The sequence below is a fragment of the Bufo gargarizans genome, chromosome 7 (assembly GCF_014858855.1).
Source record: "Bufo gargarizans isolate SCDJY-AF-19 chromosome 7, ASM1485885v1, whole genome shotgun sequence".
NCBI classification, from domain to species: Eukaryota; Metazoa; Chordata; class Amphibia; order Anura; family Bufonidae; genus Bufo; species Bufo gargarizans.
Genome location: NC_058086.1, coordinates 110795626 through 110817647, shown reverse-complemented (window position 1 = coordinate 110817647; position 22022 = coordinate 110795626). Strand labels below are relative to the sequence as shown.

The window sequence follows — 22022 nt, the reverse complement described above, 5'->3', positions numbered from 1 at the left end:
CCCCTCATATACAATATAATTAGCTGCTCTCCGGCACTGGCACTGACTTGAGATGAGCGAATTTCTCAAAGATTCGATTAGGCCGTTTCGCAGAGTTTTTTTTTTTTAAATTTGGTTTGATCCGAATTTATTCACTATTTCCTGGCTGCAGAGAGTATTTATAGTGGTGTAGAACACTGTGCCTTGAAGTAACATGCATAGGGAGTCTGCTGTGTCAGTAAAATAATACTGTGAGTCAGTATGACCTTCATATGACAAGGTTTGCTCTTAGAATCACTGCCAACTTCACTTTTTTGGGCAGTCATGAGGCCGAAACTGACCAAAGAACTCAAGTATGAACTCAGCCTTACAGGTCGATGTTAGCATCAAGAAGGGCACTCCTTTTACACCCTCGTCAACTGATTCCACATAGATGTCTACCGAACATGTTCTATTAAACGCTAATACAAGTAGAGTCCCCTGACCGAGTAGAGAGGGTGTCAGTAGTAAGTTTGTGTTGATGTCACTGATTATTTTGCCCTTCCTCTGATCCATCAGAACAATAACCCCCAAAAAACAGATCCTGTCTGTTGAGCATCCGCCTTCACTCGGTCAGCATTTGGTTAGTAATCAATCAGTATTCAATTGTCCTTGCAGTGGAGGCTGAGGACACGGTGGAGGATGAGGAAGTAGAGGTGGACACTGTCGCAGGGCCAACGGCGTGAGAACGTGGAGGCGGAAGCGGTGTCACCTGGCCAAGTTGCTGGTGTGGCTAGGCAGGAACCACATTTACCCAGTGGGCCATAAAGGACATATATTGTCCTTGGCCATAGTTATAGCTACTGACCAATTTTCCCCAAAAAGGCTGCATTGCAAACAAATTTCACCACTGAATGGCTAATCAATGGAATGCGGTTCATAAAGAAGAAAGTCCACAATCACCCATCAATTTTCCCAAAAAAGGTTGTTTCACAAACAAATTACACCACTAAATGGATAAGCGACAAATTTGTTTCATACAGAAAGTCCACAATCACCCATCATTTTTCTCAGAAAAAGCAGTTTAACAAAAAAAAAAAAATCACCACTGAATGGATAATCAACAAATTCGGTTCATACAGAAGAAAGTCCACAATGACACATCAATTTTCCCCAAAAGGCTGTATCACGAACAAATTTCACCACTAAATGACAATGTAAATTCACAGCAGAACGGATAATAACACATTATTTTTCCCATTAATACACCCCAACAATGGCTGTATAACAATGTCGGTTCACTGTAGACCGGCTAATAAGACGCATTCTTTTTCCTATTAATACACCCCAACAAAATAAATATAACAATCACAATTCACCGCTGAACAGCAAATATATTTTTCTTTTGTCACTACACAATTCACCGCTGAACAGCAAATATATTTTTCTTTTGTCACTAATACACGCCACAAAAGGCTTTAGAACATATAACTTCACCGCTGAACAGCAAATATATTGATCTTTTTTCACTATTAAACGCCACAAAAGGCTTTAGAACATATAACTGCACCGCTGAACGTCAAATATATTTTTATTTTTCCACTTATACACGCCACAAAAGTGGCCCCACAGCAAATATTTGTAAGGGCCCCCCAACGCGCTTCGCACCTCCCTCCTCCTGTGTAAACCCCACTCCTTTGGCACAGTGTAGCGGTAAACTGTATATTGTGTGGCACAGTGTAGCGGTATACTGTATATTGTGGGGCACAGTGTAGCGGTATACTGTATATTGTGGGGCACAGTGTAGAGGTATACTGTATATTGTGTGGCACGGTGTATGCTATATGTGTATAACAAACATATTTCACATGAAAACTTACAATTACTTGGCTTGGCCCTTGGGGATCTCGGACACCACTTCAACACTTTGGAAGGGGGCTCGGTGAAGCTGATGATGTGTTTTATCCTAATGAGAAAGATTTCATAATAAGGATTTGGAGAAGGGGCAGAGGGATAGCAGAGCAGGGAGAGGCTGGTGCTGCTACTAGGGGGTCATACCATGGGGGAGTAATAAAGCCCACCATAATGCCCCCCCAGTAGTAATAATTCTCCTTATAATGTGACAGTGCAAAAATACCCCCTTGTAATGCCCCCAGTTGAGCTAATGTCACCATAGTGCCCCTATAATGTGCCAGGATAAAATACCCCTATATAGTGCCCCCAGTAAATTCCCCCATAGTGCTCCTCTCCCCCCTTGCTGCTAGTGCCCCCCATAATGTACCAGTATAAAATGCCCATTATATAGTGCCCCAGTAGATGCCCCTCAGTGTCCGGCCTCTGATAGGCTGCCGGCCTAGTGTCACCCATAATGCCCTCCAATAATTTGCCAGTAAGTGTCCCCATAGATGCCCCCCCATCATGTGCCAGTATCAAGTGCCTCTCCCCCCCCACATGTCCCAGTATCATAGTCCCATCTCCCCCCCATGTGCCAGTATCAAGTGCCTCTCTCCTTCCCACCCCCCCATGTGCCAGTATCATAGGGCCAAACCCCCCCATGTGCCAGTATCAAGTGCCTCTCTCTTCCCCCCCCCATGTCCCAGTATCATAATAGTGCCATCTCCCCCCCAAAAAAGTGGCAGTATCAAGTGCCTCCCCCCCATGTGCCAGTATCATAGTGCCAAACCCACCCATGTGCCAGTATCGAGTGCCAACCCCCCCCCCACATGCCAGTATCAAGTGCCTCTCTCCTCCCCCCATGTCCCAGTATCATAGTGCCATCTACCCCCCACAAAAAAAGTGCCAGTATCAAGTGCCTCTCTCCCTCCCCCCTCCCCATGTGCCAGTATCAGGTGCCAACCCCTCCCCCCCCATGTGCCAGTATCAGGTGCCTCTCCCCCATGTGCTAATATCAGGTGCCAACCCCCCTCCCCCCAGGTGCCAGTATCAGGTGCCTCTCCCCCCCCCATGTGCCAGTATCAGGTGCCAACCCCCCTCCCCCCCAGGTGCCAGTATCAAGTGCCTCTCTCCTCCCCCCATGTCCCAGTATCATAGTGCCACCCCCCACCAAAAAAGTGCCAGTATCAAGTGCCTCGCTCGGTCCCCCCATGTGCCAATATCAGGTGCCAACCCCTCTCCCCCTATGTGCCAGTATCAGGTGCCTCTCCCCCCATGTGCCAGTATCAGGTGCCAACCCCCCATCCCCCCAGGTGCTAGTATCAGGTGCCAACCCCCCTCCCCCATTTGCCAGTATCAAGTGCCTCCCACTCCTCCCCCCCAGGTGCCAGTATCAGGTGCCAACCCCTCTCCACCCCATGTGCCAGTATCAGGTGCCTCTCTCCCCCCCCATGTGCCAGTATCAGGTGCCAACCCCCCCTCCCCTCCAGGTGCCAGTATCAGGTGCCAACCCCCCTCCCCCATGCGCCAGTATCAAGTGCCTCCCGCTCCACCCCCCCCCCCCCCAGGTGCCAGTATCAGGTGCCAGTATCAGGTGCCACCTGCTCCCCCCATGGCAGTAACAGTTGGGTATTAAAAAAATAATAATAAACACTTACCTCCATGTCAGCGATGCGATGCAGCCTCTTCCTGTGTCCCGCCCTGTATGTCCATATATGGAGTCAGTGCTTGTATTTCAGAAAAGTTTCTGCTGGGATTCAAACCCACGACCTTCTGTATCAGAGGCAAAGCACCTAACCACAAGACCATAAGAGCTGCCTTGCTGCTGAAAAAATATGAGACTTCTACTGTTATAGCTGGCTAAGTGTACATCTATACACATGACAACTGCTCATATATAGAGATATAGCAGAGCTGAGTGTGCTGGGACAGCTGTCATATAGAGATATAGCAGTGTTGGGGCAGCTGTCATGTGTATAGATGTACACTTAGCCAGCTATAACAGTAGAAGTCTCATATTTTTTCAATCAGTTCCAATCAGTTCCAATGCAGCCTTTATGGTTGTGTGGGTAAATGCTTTGCCACTGATACATTGGAGGTTGTAGGTTTGAATCCGCCGCCGCTGCTGCTGTGAAGGGGCCCTGAAGACGATTTTTAACTAACTTAAAAATAAACTGCCACACACGCTGCCGGGGCGTCGGGCCCCAAAGCAGCTGCTTCCCCTCCTTCACCGGTAGTTACGCCACTGATTTCTCCCTATCCTTTCCCTACACCTTGAATAATCTTTCCCTGGAGTTGTAAATCGTTTTTTTAGCACAATGCAGTTTTTTCTAACACTGTCCCTAGCGCCTGCTGACATCTCTCTCTGCACTAAGTACACTGGTAAATGGCAGAATCCAAGATGGCTGAGGCTATTTATAGGGCTGTGACATCACAGGGCTGGCTGCTGATTGGCTGCATGCATGGCACTATGGGTGATACCGCCTTCCCAGAGTTCCTTTCTCCATGTCCACACGTGCAGCAGCCATTTTAGGAAAAAAATGGGATTCGTTACCACAAAGCGTGAGTAAATTCTTCTTCGGTGTGAATCGAATTTTTCCTGAAATTCGGTTTGAATTCCACTTCGTCAGCTTTGTTTCGCTCATCTCTACCACTGACAAATCTTGGCCCAATGTCAAAACATAACATAGTAATAATATATAGTATAATAGATCATTTATTATAATATAGACTTATATAGTGTAATATATAGTATAATATTATATAATGTATTATAAAATAATAAAGAATTAATAACTTCCTACATTCCTGTTTAGGCCTGGTATCTTTTTGTATGTGTGTTTTTAGATGCATTTTTTAGGCATATTGCAAAGATCTACTGTAGGCCGGGATCACGTGACTGAATAAAAATAGCTGTGGATTTGTGTTTTTTCACGAGGCAAATCTGCATCATTGTACAGTATCAGCAGAATAAATGTCATCCACATGCTGGGTACAAAAACTGCTGTGTAAATAGACCTTTTGTGAGTATTATAAATCTGCACCATATCAATTTAGGGTACGGCTAGACGGCAGCACTGGTTGCACGACATCTGTTGCGACCAGCAAAGTAGTGGTGATCAGATGTCGCAAGACCAGTGTCGCCATGCAGCCTCATGGTTAGGTTTTTCCCCTTGTAAAATCCACTGGCGTTTCTGTGACACAAACCACATGCAGTAAATGCTGTGGACTAAGTGCACTAAGGACTTTTCTGCTACAATTTCCAGTACATGCAGAAATACCGTAAAGGGGTTTTCGGGAGTCAAAAGTTAGGTTCAATAAACCACCTCATCCAAAATCTTGGATTAGGCCCGGTCAGGAAAGACTTAAAAGGCCATATCAACACCCACCACTAGACAAGGCTTGTGTCACCCTCTATATATGGAAATGAAAAAACATTCGAATCAAAGTTCAGGTTTCTAGAGAGAGAGAGGAGAGCACGTGTTGCTGTCTCTTGAGTTTGGATCCACACTAGAGCATCAGGACCAAAAATAGTGCAACTACTCCCATCTGGCCACTCACACACACAGACCTAAGGTCTGGTCCCTGCAATAAGGTGGAATCCTGTCAAACTACTGCAGGCTAACAATCATGACAGCTAATGTGAGAGTGAGTGTATGAATATGTTAAGAGTGGTAAGGCTATGATCTACTTCTGCTTCTGCTGGATCATGTGCTCTGCTCCACATCCCTTTTTCCTTCTTCTTGTGCTGTGCTCTACTTGCACTTTTCCCTCCTCTTGAACTCTACTCCACCCTCTCCTCCTTCATGTGATCTGCTCTACCCCCCTTTCTGCTATTTAATGTGCTTTACTCCCCCCTCTTCATCTTGTACACTGCTATACTCTTTTCTCCTCCTTCATATGCCCACTTCCTTTTCTCCTTCTTCATGTGCTGTCGGTAGAGACAGGATAAAAAAATTGAAATGCTGGAACCACTTCGTCGGTGCTGTCAGGCACGATGTTGCAGACCGAGAGTGTGCTATCACACAGAATTATAGACGTCTACGCATTTCAAGGGCATATGGCCCCCTTCATCAGGACAGTATTTACATAAAATACATTATAAAAACACACTTGTATTTTAGCCCAGTTTGGGTGTGCTACTGCAGGGGGAGGGGCGTTGTTGTGGGCGGGCTTGCACTGATTGATAGGAAGCAACAAGGGGCCATCATTGATGGTCGGTATGTGTCACTGAGGTTCCTGGCCTCGGTTAGCTACAGTAAGAGCCGGTTTTTCTCAAGTGTCATTGCAGATTGCAGTCTGACACTTCAGCTGTTTAGTATGGTTGTAAAGTTGATCCGGGACGGCTTTTACTGGGAGCAGGCAAAAGTGCTGGGTGGGTGACTACTCAGGCTTATAAAGCAGTCAGCACCATCAGGTGGTGTGGATTTACGTCCATCTGACAGTGAAGCTGTGGAGTCCTCTGTGCTGAAGGCTGAAGACTGCAAACAGACGTGCAAGCCACCAGGAAGCCTGCCAGTGAACTTTTCTGTGGCTGAGCATTCAGCCGGGTGTGAACCGACACCTAGGATTCTAGGTGAACATTGTTTTGTTTTGCTGTGTATGAACAAGCACCAAGATTGTTATGTTTTGCTGACTGTGAATAAAACACTGAAGTTTGATTAGCAACCTGGTTCCTTGCCTCTATACTGCGTCAGCTAACCTGAATACTAGAGCAAATCCCCACAATATATATACACAATACTAAGGATTATGTATATATATATATATATATATATATACACATACACACACACCTATACAATCATGCATGGGAAGAGTCAATGATAGAGATAAATGAATGAATAAATGGCTAGATAAATGGATTAAAAACAATAAGGGAGAGAGGGGGGGGGGCCTTATTAAAATGATTTCTTAAAATACAAATATGTATATATCATACAGACATTAAAAGGTATACAAGTTAATACACAATTGTGACCTATTTTTAGACAACAAAAAATATACAGTATAGCAGGTAGAGATAGTAGTAGTAGTAGTAGTAGTAGTGGGGTCCTTATATTACAGGATCAAAAAATATATATTAATGAGGGGGTTTTGCGTGTACAAGACCACATGTATGCATGTATGTGCATCCACATGTGCACATGCCTGCACCCACATGCATACATCTGCGTATCCCCATCCCCAGTGTCTGAAAAGGGGTAAATCCAGATTAATAAGCCATATACTATATTCAGCAACACTTGTGTGTATATATATATATATATATATATATATATATACACACACGTGTATATAAGCATTAATAGTAAAAAATATACCATATTTTTCACCCTATAAGACGCACCTAGGTTTTTGAGGAGGAAAATAAGAAAATTAATATTTTGAACCAAAAGGTGTGCTTTTGGTGGATTTTGAACTAATGGTGGTCTGTGGATGACACTATTATGGGGGATCTGTGGATGACACTGTTATAGGGAGGGGGATCTGTGGATGACACTGTTATGGAGGGTAACTGTGGGTGGCACTGTTATGGGGGGGATCTGTGAATGACCATGCTATAGGGCAGGGGTGTCAAACTCAAATTCATCGGGGGCCGCATCAGCAGTTTGGTCACCCTCACACTTATCATAAATTATTGTCACTGCATTCAATTATTACTGTTTTTTGTAATAATGTAAGTAATAACTAGCTCTGAAAGCTTGACCTGCAAGCGCTGACTGGGGTCACATAGCATTATACTGATTTATGATGCTATGTGACCCTTACAGTTCTGGAATGTGTTGGATAACACTGACATAATGCTGTCAGTGTTATCCAACACATTCCAGAACTGTAAGGGTTACCGTATTTTTCGCCCTATAAGACGCACCGGCCCATAAGACGCACCTAGGTTTTTGAGGAGGAAAATAAGAAAAAAAAATTTGAACCAAAAGGTGTGCTTTTGGTGGGTTTTGAACTAATGGTGGTCTGTGGGTGGCACTGTTATGGGGGATCTGTGGGTGACACTTATGGGGGATCTGTGGGTGACACTTATGGGGGATCTGTGGGTGACACTTATGGGGGATCTGTGGGTGGCACTTATGGGGGATCTGTGGGTGGCACTTATGGGGGATCTGTGGGTGGCACTTATGGGGGATCTGTGGGTGACACTTATGGGGGATCTGTGGGTGGCACTTATGGGGGATCTGTGGGTGACACTTATGGGGGATCTGTGGGTGACACTTATGGGGGATCTGTGGGTGACACTTATGGGGGATCTGTGGGTGACACTTATGGGGGATCTGTGGGTGACACTTATGGGGGATCTGTGGGTGACACTTATGGGGGATCTGTGGGTGACACTTATGGGGGATCTGTGGGTGACACTTATGGGGGATCTGTGGGTGACACTTATGGGGGATCTGTGGGTGACACTTATGGGGGATCTGTGGGTGACACTTATGGGGGATCTGTGGGTGACACTTATGGGGGATCTGTGGGTGACACTTATGGGGGATCTGTGGGTGACACTTATGGGGGATCTGTGGGTGACACTTATGGGGGATCTGTGGGTGACACTTATGGGGGATCTGTGGGTGACACTCATGGGGGATCTGTGGGTGACACTTATGGGGGGGATCTGTGGGTGACACATATATAGCATCTTATGCTATGTGTCATCCACAGATCCCCTCCATAAGTGTCCCTGTAGTAGTGAATGACCCTCAATACACAGGCTAGGGGCCGGCATCTGCTTTTATAATGACAGCGGGGCCCGTGCAGTGACTATTCTACTACACGGGCCCCGCTCACTGTATAATCGTATCTCTAATAGTTAATGGTTACCGTATGTATATAATTGCATAAGGAGCGCTGTGTATTACCGGTACTTACAACTACAAGCGCTCGCTGAGAGGAGGGAGGAGGCAGGATGCAGGCCGGGAGGACAGGCGCTGGCAGCGTGAGTTATACGTCATGCGCCCACGCCGCCTGCTTCATTTATAAAGTGGGCGGCGCAGGCGCGTGACGTATGACTCACACTGCCAGCGCCCAACCTCCCAGCCTGCCTCCTCCCTCCTCTCGGCGAGCGCTTGTAGTTGTAAGTACCGGTAATACACAGCGCTCCTTATGCGATTATATACATACGGTAACCATTAACTATTAGGGATATGATTATACAGTAAGCGGGGCCCGTGTAGTAGAATACAGTCACTGCACGGGCCCCGCTGTCATTATAAAAGCAGATGCCGGCCCCTAGCCCTTCCTCCCTCACAGCTGATACACCCGATACAGGAGCCGGGAGGAGCGGGGGCCGCCTGCAGGAAGTGATAATAAAAGGTGAAGGCTGGCGGCCGGCGGCGGCTACGCGGGCCACATGACGAGGTCTGGCGGGCTGGATTCGGCCCGCGGGCCTTGTGTTTGACTCCCGTGCTATAGGGTAATTGTGGATGGCATTGTAATGGGGAGGGGGATCTGTGGATGAGGCTGTTATGGGGAGGGGTATCTTTGGATGACACTGTTATAGGTAGGGGGATCTGTGGATGACACTGTTATTGGGGGGATCTGTGGATGACCATGCTATGGGGAGATCTGTGGATGACACTATATAGCATCTTATGCTGTATGTGTCATCCACAGACCCCCCCCCCCCCATTACAGTGTCCCCCAATACACTGGGCCCCGCCGCTCACAGCAGTATACGTATCTAAACACTAATCCTTAACCTCCAGTAACTTTAAAGCAGCACTATCCTGTTTGTTTACTACTTACAAACAAGCTTCGGTAACAGGCAGAGCATGCGGTGGCGTAACGTCACTCACTCACTCACATCATGTGCCTGTTCTGCCTGCTTCATTCATAAAGTGGGAGGAACAGGCGTGTGACGTGAGTGACGTTACGCCGCAGCCCGCTTTGCCTGTTACCGGAGTTTGATTGTAAGTAGTAAACAAACAGGATAGTGCTGCTTTAAAGTTACTGGAGGTTAAGGATTAGTGTTAAGATATGTATACTGCTGTGAGCGGCGGGGCCCGGTGTAAGAGTACAGTTGTCGGCCTCCAGCCTCTCCTCCGTCCCCGCTGATACATCGCTGCGCTGTTAGTGATGTAAAAATGGCAGCATTCGCCCCATAAGACACACTGCCATTTCCCCCCACTTTTTTTGGGGGGGGAGAAGTGCGTCTTATGGGGCAAAAAATACGGTATATTATCATACATGTATAGGGGTGTATGTTGGTGTGTTGCTATATGATTGTTTCGTTCATTTAATTCAGACCGTGTGGAGTTAAAGTATCAAGTTGGTGAAAACAAAAGACTTCCCATTTTGGGGTGCTTCTCTTTATCCGGTGTGGAAGCGCAATGTCTTGAAAGACCATGTTTCTGGTATTGTCATTGCTGGTTCATACAACAGTGTAGTTCTTGCCTGGTCCCCCCCCACATACTGTAGGCCGCACCCGCATTCAATCAGATCAGTGGCACGTCATATGTTTTATGGCAAAAACCATTCCATTGTATTTTGAAGTAAAACTTAACTAGTTATGGGTAATAATTATACAGCACAGACACCGGTTTGATCTGCATTTAACATTCTCCAGTTCCATTTATGTTGTTGTTATTTTGGAACTATTTTCATTGATGCTGTGCTACCTGGGTTTGCTGGGGGCTAGGATACTCTTGATGGTTGGGGCCCGCCTATACGTAATTTTTGGGGTACTAGTGAGATGTTTTGCTAGGTGTGGATCCCTCTCTGACTATCAGCGCATCATTAGCTGATGTCAGCGGCCGTGTCCTACACTTGCTGCCGTCAAAGTAACCACGAGCGCATCCAGCATCTGTGTGCACATCAATCAGGGCAAGCCCGCCCACAACAAATCCCTCTCCCCCTGCAGTAGCGCGCCCAAACTGGGCTTAAATACAAGTATGTTTTTTATAATGTATTATATGTAAATACTGTCCTGATGAAGGGGACCATATGCCCTTGAAACACATAGACCCAATGGCATAGCATGGAGGGGGCCGGGGGGACCGTTGCCCCGGGGGCCAAATTGCAGGGGGCGCCAGGAGTTTTCACGGAGTTCCACGGGAGCCTATGGCTCCCGTCCCCTCCGTTTTGCCTCATAGGCTTCAGGCCAGGCCTGAAGCCTATGAGGCAGTAGAATGGCAGAGGAGATCTCGATTACCTCTCTGTGACCTGCTGCGTCGGGTCTCATGAGATGACATGAGGACGCGGCGCGGGAAGGCACAGTGAGGCGTTCATGACCACCTGCGCTGGGACGGCTCAAGCGGTTATGGAGTGAGGAAAAGAGGTGAGTTAGTATTTTATTTTTTTCTGTAACTACCCTAAGGCGGGCCATACTGGGGGCACTATGGAGGTGAGGGGCATTATCAGTTTAAATAGAAGAAAAAACAAAGAAGGTAGTTATATATTATACAGAGGGGCCACATTATATATTATACAGAGGGGTCACATTATACAGAGGGGGCCAGAATATATATTCATTTTACAGAAGGGCCATTATATATTATAATTATACAGAGGGGGTATTAATAATGGCCCCTCTTTATAATTATAATATATAATGGCCCCTTTGTAATATTAGGATATATAATGGCTGCCTCTGTATTATTAGTATTTGTGGTCGGGGTTAACTATGGCGAGAAGGAACTTACCCCAACTCTAAAGTGGCTAGAATTATGCCGTAACCGCGGCGATGTAGGGACGCCTGAATAGAGGGCATCCCCTTAAGAGTGCTAATATGAAAGGGAGGGTGGGAGGGGGAAACAAGACGAGACGTTCATTGAGGGAGGGGCGTATGCCGGATATAAAGGCAGCTACACCCCTCCCACAAATGCAGGCCAATAAATCGGCCTTTACACTTGTGGTCGGGGTTAACGATGGCGAGAAGGAACTTACCACATCTACGGCCCCCTCAACTCTAAAGCGGCTAGAATTATGCCGTAACCGCAGCGATGTAGGGACGCCTGAATAGAGGGCAAAAACAGCAAACTTAAAGGCAGGATTTCCTTTATCACAACACAAAATTACAGAACCAGATTCTGAAAAGCAAGCGACATTTCGACCTTAGGATGAGGAACATACCTGCTAAAACACGATGACCACCAGCGACCTAACTTTGGATGACGTGCGTCGGCACCTGATTTTATGAAGCTGCGGATGCAGCCCCGATGCGGAATGAATGACCAGACACCGAAGCTGGATCCACACCTAAGCTGGCCAACAGAGGGCGTATATGGGACACAAATTGGTGGGTTGTGAGAGGCGATTGGCCGAAAGGCAATAATGGACTACTCGGCCCAAGGCCATCTAATGCTGCCAGTAACTGATTGAGTACACGGATTTAGCAAGCAACATGTGAGCAGTAGCTAGGTGTTCAGTTAGACCAGGACTAGTGACTCGTGCGGAGGAATCATGGCACCTGTGATGTCCGCTTCTGGCATGATCTGAAAGAAAAGGGAGGTATTAGCTCGTGACAAGGCATCGGCTGCCATGTTTTGTGTACCAGGCAAGTGTGCACAACTGAAATGGAAATGATGCATTAATGAAAGTTGTACTAGACGCCTTAGGAGACTCATAATATGTAAGGACTTAGACAAACCGCTGGTTAAAATATCGATAACAGCTGCGTTATCTGTTACAAACAAAACTGAGCAATTAGACCAATTGCTACCTCAAACACGGGCGGCCGTGACAATGGGATACAACTCAAATAGTGCTGAGGTCTGCAAGAAACCCAGGATTCGTCTGACTTCAACTGGCCACTCGCCTGCCAACCAATGGGTGCCAAAAATGGCTGCAAACCCTGAACTTGCAGCTGCGTCAGAAAAAATTACAGGAGAACTACTACATATTGCGGGAATGAAAAGGGAAATTCCATTCCACTGGTGGAGAAAGTGATCCCACATGTGAAGATCCGCTAGAGCCAGACTGTCTAAGTGCACCGGGCTGTCCTGACAAGGTGCTGAGGGGAGGAGGGTCAACAGACGAGAAATGGAGGACCGGCCTTGTGGGATTATACACATGGCCAAGTTCAGCATGCCCAACAGTGATTGGAACTCGGCCTTAGTGGTCACAGTAGTAACCGTGAACCTGTGTATCACTTCCCTGATCCTGTTCAGTTTAGCTGTGTAGCAGTACTATAATATATAGTACCAAACTAAGAATAAATCCTGATTAACCTACACAAACAGCCTCTTTTTTTTTATTTATTTTTTTAAATATGACACAATGTGCTGCAACTTAAAGAGAAGCCTGCTGAGAAAGTACAAAAGGGTGCTTAACATAATTGCCTAAACCACATATGTACCCCCCCCTCCTTATATACTAAATATTTTATTTTAACCCCTTAGTGACCATTAATATGCCTTTCACTGACTTAAACAAAGGAGGATTTAGCTAAAACAGCTTGCTTTAATCAATCAGTACATGTACTTAAAATGGTGCATTAAAAACTATAACTTGTCCTGCAAAAAATAAGACCTCATACAAGTACATTGATGAAAAAACACTTGGTCACTAAGAGGTTAATCTTTACCAGCAAGCAGGGTTCTGACCTGTGCACTGAGCTGGAGCAGGCAGACCTGACTAATAGACCACCGAGCCTGCTCCAGCTCAGGCTCTCTACCTTCCCATCTAACTGCATTGTGGCCCGTGCAAGACTTTATGGCTGCGTCGAAGTTGGGAACACGCTGTCCCCTGTAACCCTACAATAAATGGCCGCGTGGGGAGCCGCACGTAGCTCCCTTGCCGATCGTTCCGGTGCGGTGGTGCTCCCCCTCACCTTGGGGAGCCGAAACACCGCCGGCCAGACTACGTGGACATGGCTGCTGGATGAGGCAGCATACTCACCTTTGACCGCAGACTCGTGAGCCAGGAACGCTGCCATCACCTGCCTGCACGTGTGGTAGGTAGAAACAAGACGAGACGTTCATTGAGGGAGGGGCGTATGCCGGATATAAAGGCAGCTACACCCCTCCCACAAATGCAGGCCAATAAATCGGCCTTTACACATATAATAGCCCCCTCTGTATTATTAGTGTATATAATGGCCCCCTCTGTATTATTAGTATATATGAATAAATAATAGCCGCCTCTATATTATTAGTATATATTATAGCCTCATCTGTATTATTATAATATATAATTGCCCCTCTGCATTATTATAATATATAATGACCCCCTCTGTATTATTATAATATATAATTGTCCCCTGTGTATAATGATAGTAGAGGATAGTAGAGGATGATAGCAATGTGAGGAATCTAAAAAAAGATTCTGTGAAACTCTGTAGAGATGAGATGCGGCTGAAAGAAGGTATCATGGCAGTCTTATCTCTGAATGAAGACATTGAAGAAAGTCTACATCATAGGAGATGTCACTGGATGGATGAGGTATGTGGTGCTGTATTCTACTGTATATAATAATATTCATCCACATATTTGTTTCACGGTAGGGTTGGGGGGTGGATTGAGAATATGGCCCACCCAGCCACATCCTGGCCCCAGACTTCAGGTCACATTGTGCATGTTCTGAATTCTGGGGTCTCGCACCCATCTACTGCATTATATGTACTCAGAGAGTTATCACTGTGTTATCTGTAGTGTTACATAGGACTGCAGGTGACCTCTACTACATTATCTGTACTTAGAAAGTTATTACGGTGTTATCTGTAGTGTTACATAGGACTGCTGGTGACATCTACTACATTATCTGTTAAAAAGGGGTGTGTCCACAGGTTGAGGGTTGCAATACATGGCTTGCCCCGGGTGCTGGCAACCCACACTACGCCACTGCGTAGACCTCAATAAATCTGTGTGATAGCACAGATCGTTACTATCGTTGCAAATACTGCACAAATTTCAGCAATAATAAGTCATGCAATACACGTAATGTCGCCTTGTACAAAGTCAATCCCGCCTCATTCATGAACTGCTTTACGACTTCTAGCAAAAAGCATGCAGAACACTCACGCACAAATACACCACTCCAGTCCAATTGCAGTCTAAAAATTGTGGATTCGCAAACACAGATACCGGCAGTGTGCTTTCCACATTTTGTGGAACGGAACATCCAGGCCATAATAGAACAGTCCAATCCTTGTCCATAATACGGGCAAGAATAGGACATGTTCTATATTTTTGAGGATGCCTTGAAACGGACATAGGGATGTAGACAGCACGTAATGTTTGTGTGTGTCGTTAAAATATATTGACAGTATCCCCCATAACAGTGAACTCCACAGCCCCCCAACCCCTTAACACTGACCCCCCCACAGTGCCCAGCCTTCTTAAAATGGGACATCTACAGCAGCCCATCCCCTTAACTTTGACTTTCACAGCAGCCCGTCCCTTTAACACTGAGTTTCACAGCACCCTACTCCCTTGACAGTGACCTCCTCAATGGCCCGCCCCCTTAACAGTGACCTCCACAGTGACTGACCCTTTAACAGTGACCTCCACAGCAACTGCCCTATCATTAGTGGCCCCTCCCCATTAAAAGTGACCTCCACAGCAGCCTGCCCCTTTAATAGTAGCCCCTGCCCCATTAACAGTGACCTCCACAGCAGCTGCCCCTTTAATAGTGGCCCCTGCCAACTTAATAGTGTCCTTCACTGCGTTCTACACCTTTAATAGTGGCCCCTGCCCCCTTAACAGTGGCCTCCACAGTGGATGCCCCTTTAACAGTGACCTACACAGTTCCCGCCCCTTTAACAGTGACTTCCACAGTGCCCGCCCCAATTATAGTGACCTCCACAGCGGCCTGCTCCCTTAACAGTGGCCTCCACAGTGAACGCCCTTAACAGTGACCTCCACAGTGCCGGCCCCTTTAACCCCTTAAAGACTCAGCCCTATTTCACCTTAAGGACTTGGCCATTATTTTGCAAATTTGACCAGTGTCACTTTAAGTGCTGATAACTTTAAAACGCTTTGACTTATCCAGGCCATTCTGAGACAGTTTTTTCGTCACATATTGTAATTCATGACACTCGTAAAAAGAAGTAAAAAATTTTTAATTTTATTTATAAGAAAATACCAAATTTACCAAAAATTTGTAAAAAATTGCAAATTTCCAAGTTTCAATTTCTCTACTTCTATAATACATAGTAATACCTCCAAAAATAGTTATTACTTTACATTCCCCATATGTCTACTTCATGTTTGGATTGTTTTGGGAATTATATTTTTATTTTTTGGGGATGTTACAAGGCTTAGAAGTTTAGAAGAAATTTTCAAAAACCCAATTTTTAGGGACCAGTTCAGGTCTGAAGTCACTTTGCGAGGCTTACATAATAGAAACCACCAAAAAATGACCCAATTCTATAAACTACACACCTCAAGGTATTTAAAACTGATTTTACAAACTTTGTTAACCCTTTTAGGTGTTCCACAAGAATTCATGGAAAATAGAGATACAATTTCAAAATTTCAAATTTTAGGTAGATTTTCCATTTTAATAATTTTTTTTCAGTTACAAAGCAAGGGTTAACAGCTAAACCAAACTCAATATTTATGGCCCTGATTCTTTAGTTTACAGAAACAGCCCATATGTGGTTGTAAACCGCTGTACGGGCACACGGCAGGGCGCAGAAGGAAAGGAATGTCATACTTCTTTTTTTTCCCCTGCCAGTTGGGTGTTTGGGAGAGAGGTTGTATCTGACCTCCTGTACACTTGTGCCTTTTGTTTCATATATTGTTTGTTATGTGATCATGTCTCAATAAATTACATATATTTTATATGTGTGTCTCATACTTTTCTTTGGGGTTATTGGTTCTGTTTTTGGGTTGGCTCAGTATATTATACTAGACCCCAGTGTTATCTACACATTATATGTGAGTTTTTTCTTATAGGTTGGTCATACGGTTTTTGGAAGGCAGGTTTTGCTGGACTCGTTTTTTTGACACCATGTCCCATTTGAAGCCCCCCTGATGCACCCCTAGAGTAGACACTCCAAAAAAGTGACCCCATTTTAGAAACTACAGGATAGGGTGGCAATATTGTTGCTACTAGTTTAGGGTACATATGATTTTTGGTTGCTCTATATTACACTTTTTGTGAGGCAAGGTAACAAGAAATAGCTGTTTTGGCACCGTTTTTATTTCTTGTTATTTACAACATTCGTCTGACAGGTTAGATCATGTGATATTTTTATAGACAAGGTTGTCACGAACGCTGTCATACCTAATATGTATACTTTTACACAATGATTTCATTTTTGAAGCAAAAAAAATCATGTTTTAGTGTTTTCATAGTCTGAGAGCTATAATTTTTTCAGTTTTTGGGGCGATTACCTTGGGTAGGGTATGATTTTTGCAGGATGAGATGACGGTTTTATTGACACTGCGGTGCGTGTGACTTTTTGATCGCTTGCTATTACACTTTTTGTGATGTAAGGTGACAAAAAAATTGTTTATTTAGCACAGTTTTAATTTTTAATTTTTTACGGTCGATACGGACGCGGCGATACCTAATATGTATACTTTTTTTTATTTATGTAAGATTTACACAATAACAGCTTTTTTAAAACAAAAAAAAATATGTTTTAGTGTCTCCATATTCTGAGCCATATTTTTTTTTATTTTTTGGGCGATTGCATCGGGTTGAGGTGATGGTTGGATTGGTACTATTTTGGTGGTAAACGCCTTTTTGATCGCTTGCTGTTGTACTGTTTGTGATGTAAGGTGACAAAAAAAATTGTTTATTTAGCACAGTTTTTATTTTTTATTTTTTGCGGTGATATGTTTATAGAGCCGGTCGATATGGACACAGCTATACTTAATATGTATATTTTTTCCCCTATTTTTTACCAATTTTTTTAACTTTATTTGAGGAAAATTATGTTTTTGTTGATTTTTACTTGAAACTTTTAATTTTTTGGGGCGAAAACTTTATTTTCTCAACTTTTTTTCACTGTATTTTTTGTCCCACTTTGGGACTTGAACTTTTGGCGGTCTAATCCCCTTTACAATGCATTCCAATAAATCTGTATTGGAATGCATTGACTGTATGAGTAATACAGTGTGTATTACTCATACAGCTTCCGGCTCGTGAGATCCAGGGGGCTGGATCTCACAGGCTCGTCACCGGAAAGCAGCGCAGATGCTTCAGGAAGGCATTGCGCTGCCTTCCATGCCATTGGGTCCCCCCTACAGCCGCATGGGGACCTGATGGCACTGCTGCCCGCCGGATAAGGTAAAACCGCAAACCACAGGTCTGAATTGACCTGCGGTTTGCGGCGATCGCATGACCCCCCCGGCGTTGTGACAGGATGCCCTCTGAATTATTTCAGCGGACATCCTGTTCCGATTAACCCCCGCCATGCCGCAATCGCGTTTTAAAGTTGGGACGTATTAGTACGCCCTGGGTCCTTAAGGACTCGGCAAACATGGCGTACCGGTATGTCCTAAGTCCCTAAGGGGTTAACAGTGAGCGCCACAGCTGCTGCCCCTTCAATAGTGGCCCCTGCCCCCTTAACAGCAAACTCCACACTGCCCACCCATTTAATAGTTGCCCCTGCCACTTAACAGTGACTTTCACAGCGCCCTGCCCCTTTAAGGCTAGGGCTACATGACAACATGTGTCGCACTACATTTTGTCGTACCAATGTTATGCAACAATTTTTATAATGATAGGCTATGGTGTCGCACTGTGACATGCTGTGACTGTGACACGACAGTTGCAGAAAACCCATACAAATATAGATGCATGTATCAGTGTAGTTGTGCCCTAAGTGTCGTGCAGCCCTAGCTTAAAGCTGACCCTACAGCAGTGAAAAAAAATGGCTGGGTTGTTATGGAAACCTGGAGTAAAACTTTGTGTATGTGGAGACTAAGGGGCTGCGAGTTTCTATTGGCTGATAAGGGACATGTGATCATGTGTATGGCAGTTGGGATATTAAGAGAAAGACTTGCAGGCTTGTATTTCCTAATGCAGGTCATATTTTGGGAATATTTCAGGAACGGTATGTCATAGAGAGCTGAGACCCCCCACAAGATTTTTTTCAGGTAGCAAGGGATATGTATACTAAGTTTCGTTGAAATCGATGTTTGCATTTTTGAGTGATCACGGAACATACATACATACCGTACATACATACATATATACATCCTTTTTTATGTATATATAGATAAGGCCTCATTCACACGTAAGTGCTCCACGTAGGTTTGCTGTACGTGTTCTCCACGGACAGCACACGTACCCATTCACTTAAATGTGTGTATTTACACATCTGTGTTTTAGCACGGTCCGTGGGTACTTTGTTTTAGCACGGAAGCATGCTCTATTTTGTTCTCAGATCCATCACGCCCATTATAGTCTAAGATCCATGAATACCACGGATGCTATCCGTGTTTCATCCATGTTTCAACATTAGGAAGGGATGGTTTGAAAACTATTTTTAAGCTGCAATGCCCATGAAAAATGGTTGACACACGGACAGCTAGACAGAGGCATCACTGACCACCTTTTCATGGATTTGAGCACAACCACAGACATGTGAATGAGCCTTAAGTCTTTTAGTTACTCAATCTTGTAAGCACAACCATTATGCTATGTTTATGTGAAAACCTATAGAGTGCTTCACTAGGAAGCACCCAGGCGCTGCATTGTTTTTGTCTATTGTGCTGTGCTCTTCAAGACCTCTGTTTTCATCCTGTCCTCCCACAGTCCTATGTTTTTATGTCCTACCACGAATCAAACTCCCAAGCTTATACATTAGAGGCAAGGATGTTAACCACTACACTATACAGCTACAGGTTAACCTGCACAAAAATATAAAATAAGTCTTCTGCTGAATAGGAATACTCACTAAATCAGAAACAACTATAAGGTTTTTCAGACAGTTTAGCATTCAGCTTTATAGCTGAGTGGATAAGGACCTTGCCTCTAATGTCCAATGTTGGGAGTTCAAATCCCAGCAGAAACTTTTCAGAAATTAGATCTAAATTCACTGAGGTGTCCCCAAGCACTGATTCCATATATGGATATAGCTATATATGGATTCAGAGCAGGGACTTCCAAGCCAAACTAGATTCCCAACACCCTCCCCTCTTCAGAGTAGGGGGTGCCTGGGGTTCTTCCATTGTGCTCAGGTGTTCGCATCCGAGCATCACAAAGTGTTCTACTCGAACACACGAGCACTTTTGTGCTCGCTCAACACTAGTTATTTCGTCTGGTGTTGTGTTTCCCCAGACCTTTGTTCTTGTGCTGTGTTTCCCCAGATCTTTGTTCTTGTGTAGTGCACCCCTAGACCTTTGTTCTTGTGCTGTTTACTTAGTCCCCCAGAGCCTCCCAGACCTTTGTCTTGTGCATTTGTACCATATATTGTACATTCTGCGTATAAATTCAAGTGAATGTATTTACCTTGAAATGTATATATTTCAATAGGTTGAAATGATTTGCATACATTCGGAAATAGTCCATAATTTTTGAATTATGCATATAATTAGGAAAGTCATCTGGGATGGGGTAGTCACTGAAGCACATCATCTCCTTGGATGAATTTATGATAACAGATTTGTAGATGCTGGCTCTTGAATCTTCTGGGTTCTCCTGAAGAAATACATTATAATTTGTGATAATCTAATAATAAAACGTTTCTCATGTGCTATTGCATACCTTAATTGTCAACCATATGTGAAATACATGTCATAATATATATACAGCTGTTTTTTTTCTCATTCAGAAACATTAGTTTAACTTTGTCAGTCTTGGTCTCAATTTTAACTTTCAAAAACATTCAGAAATAGCACCATTACTGCACTGTGTGAACATGGCCTTCATGCTTCACTTACCTTGAACCTCCATAAGCCTCCAATATCGTCAGAGCTTTCAAAGCAGGTGGGCTCCAAATTTTCATCTAGACAGCATTTTATTGCTGTCAAACCACTAGAACCTGCCCCAATGATACAAATTTTCTGCACCATGACTTCAGGTATTAATCCTTAAAAAAGTAAAAGTTATTACTATAGGTAAAATAAGGAAAATTCTTCACAGTTCTTTCCACGTCAGTGTGAAGATTTTGTAATAACAAGGCACTCAAGGAGTCCACAGCTGTTTACTCTTTCCAGATGGAAAGTGCCATGTATGTGCAGTATTAGAAAGGCGTTTCCTTGTATAATTTAAAGTGGAATGAACATTTGTATTTTTGCAACACATTTTTATGTGTGTATTCTGAGTATTAGCCATGATATTACATTTTTAAAGTATATGTATACATTTGGGCAGATTTATTCATGCTGTCAAACATTTAGACAGTCTACACTTAGATTGTATAATCTTAACATTCTCTAGATTTCTTACAGTCGCTATTGCTGCTTGAAAAATCAGTCTAAACGCATAACACCCATTAGTTGACTTAAAAGGGTTCTGCAGGTAGTGCATATTGAGGACCTATCCTCAGGATAGACTATCAATATCTGATCGGCAGGGTATGACATCTGACACCCCTGCAATTCAGCTGTTTGAAGAGGGGCAGCACCCAATGTGAGCACTGCTTCTTCTAAGCAAAGCCTTATGCACACAACTGTAGGTGGCCCATGCCTGTATTGCACCCGGCAAACTGGGTCCACAATCTGGGAGTTATGGTGCAATGTGGAATTGTAAGGGTTAGCCCCTAGAAACACCAATTTACATTGCGCTGTATTGCTAATGATAAGGTTACACACAGACTGTGATGTCTTCCTCCAGCCACAAGAGGCTGCTGTGTTGTTGAGTAAAAGAGAAATAAAGTTGTTTGTTCCAGAGGATGTAGGAGGAGTTTAATGTTCCCAGGCTCAGTCTGGTGTGTGTCTTCCTGGCTGGAGTGCGTTTTTATGGCTGATGTGAACAGAGACTGTAAAGTGATTCTTCCAGGCTGCTGTGGGACAGAACAACAGAAACTGTAAAGTGATTCTTCCAGGCTGCTGTGGGACAGAACAACAGAGACTGTAAAGTGTGTCCAAGAGGAGTGATATCATTCAATTCAGAGACCAGTGGCAGGTACCCCTGCCAGAGCCAAGCTATGTGGATGTCTCTCCCTGCAATCTAGACAGAGAGAGGAAAAGACCGCGCTGGTGTAGCGGTCAGGTGAGGAAGGGACCGAAAGGCAGGATTCAGATACAGTACAGCAGGTGTGAGGGATTGCACCTTCATTTTGTATCCTGGGTTCCATTTTACTTGCTGGTTTATTTTAGGTC

General features: G+C 44.5%; 1 pseudogene; it reads right to left on the bottom strand.

Annotated features, from left to right (window-relative positions):
* The window catches only part of LOC122943933, a 590299-nt pseudogene extending 569522 nt beyond the window's left edge, over positions 1-20777 (bottom strand).
* Positions 20778-22022: the final 1245 nt, after the last annotated feature.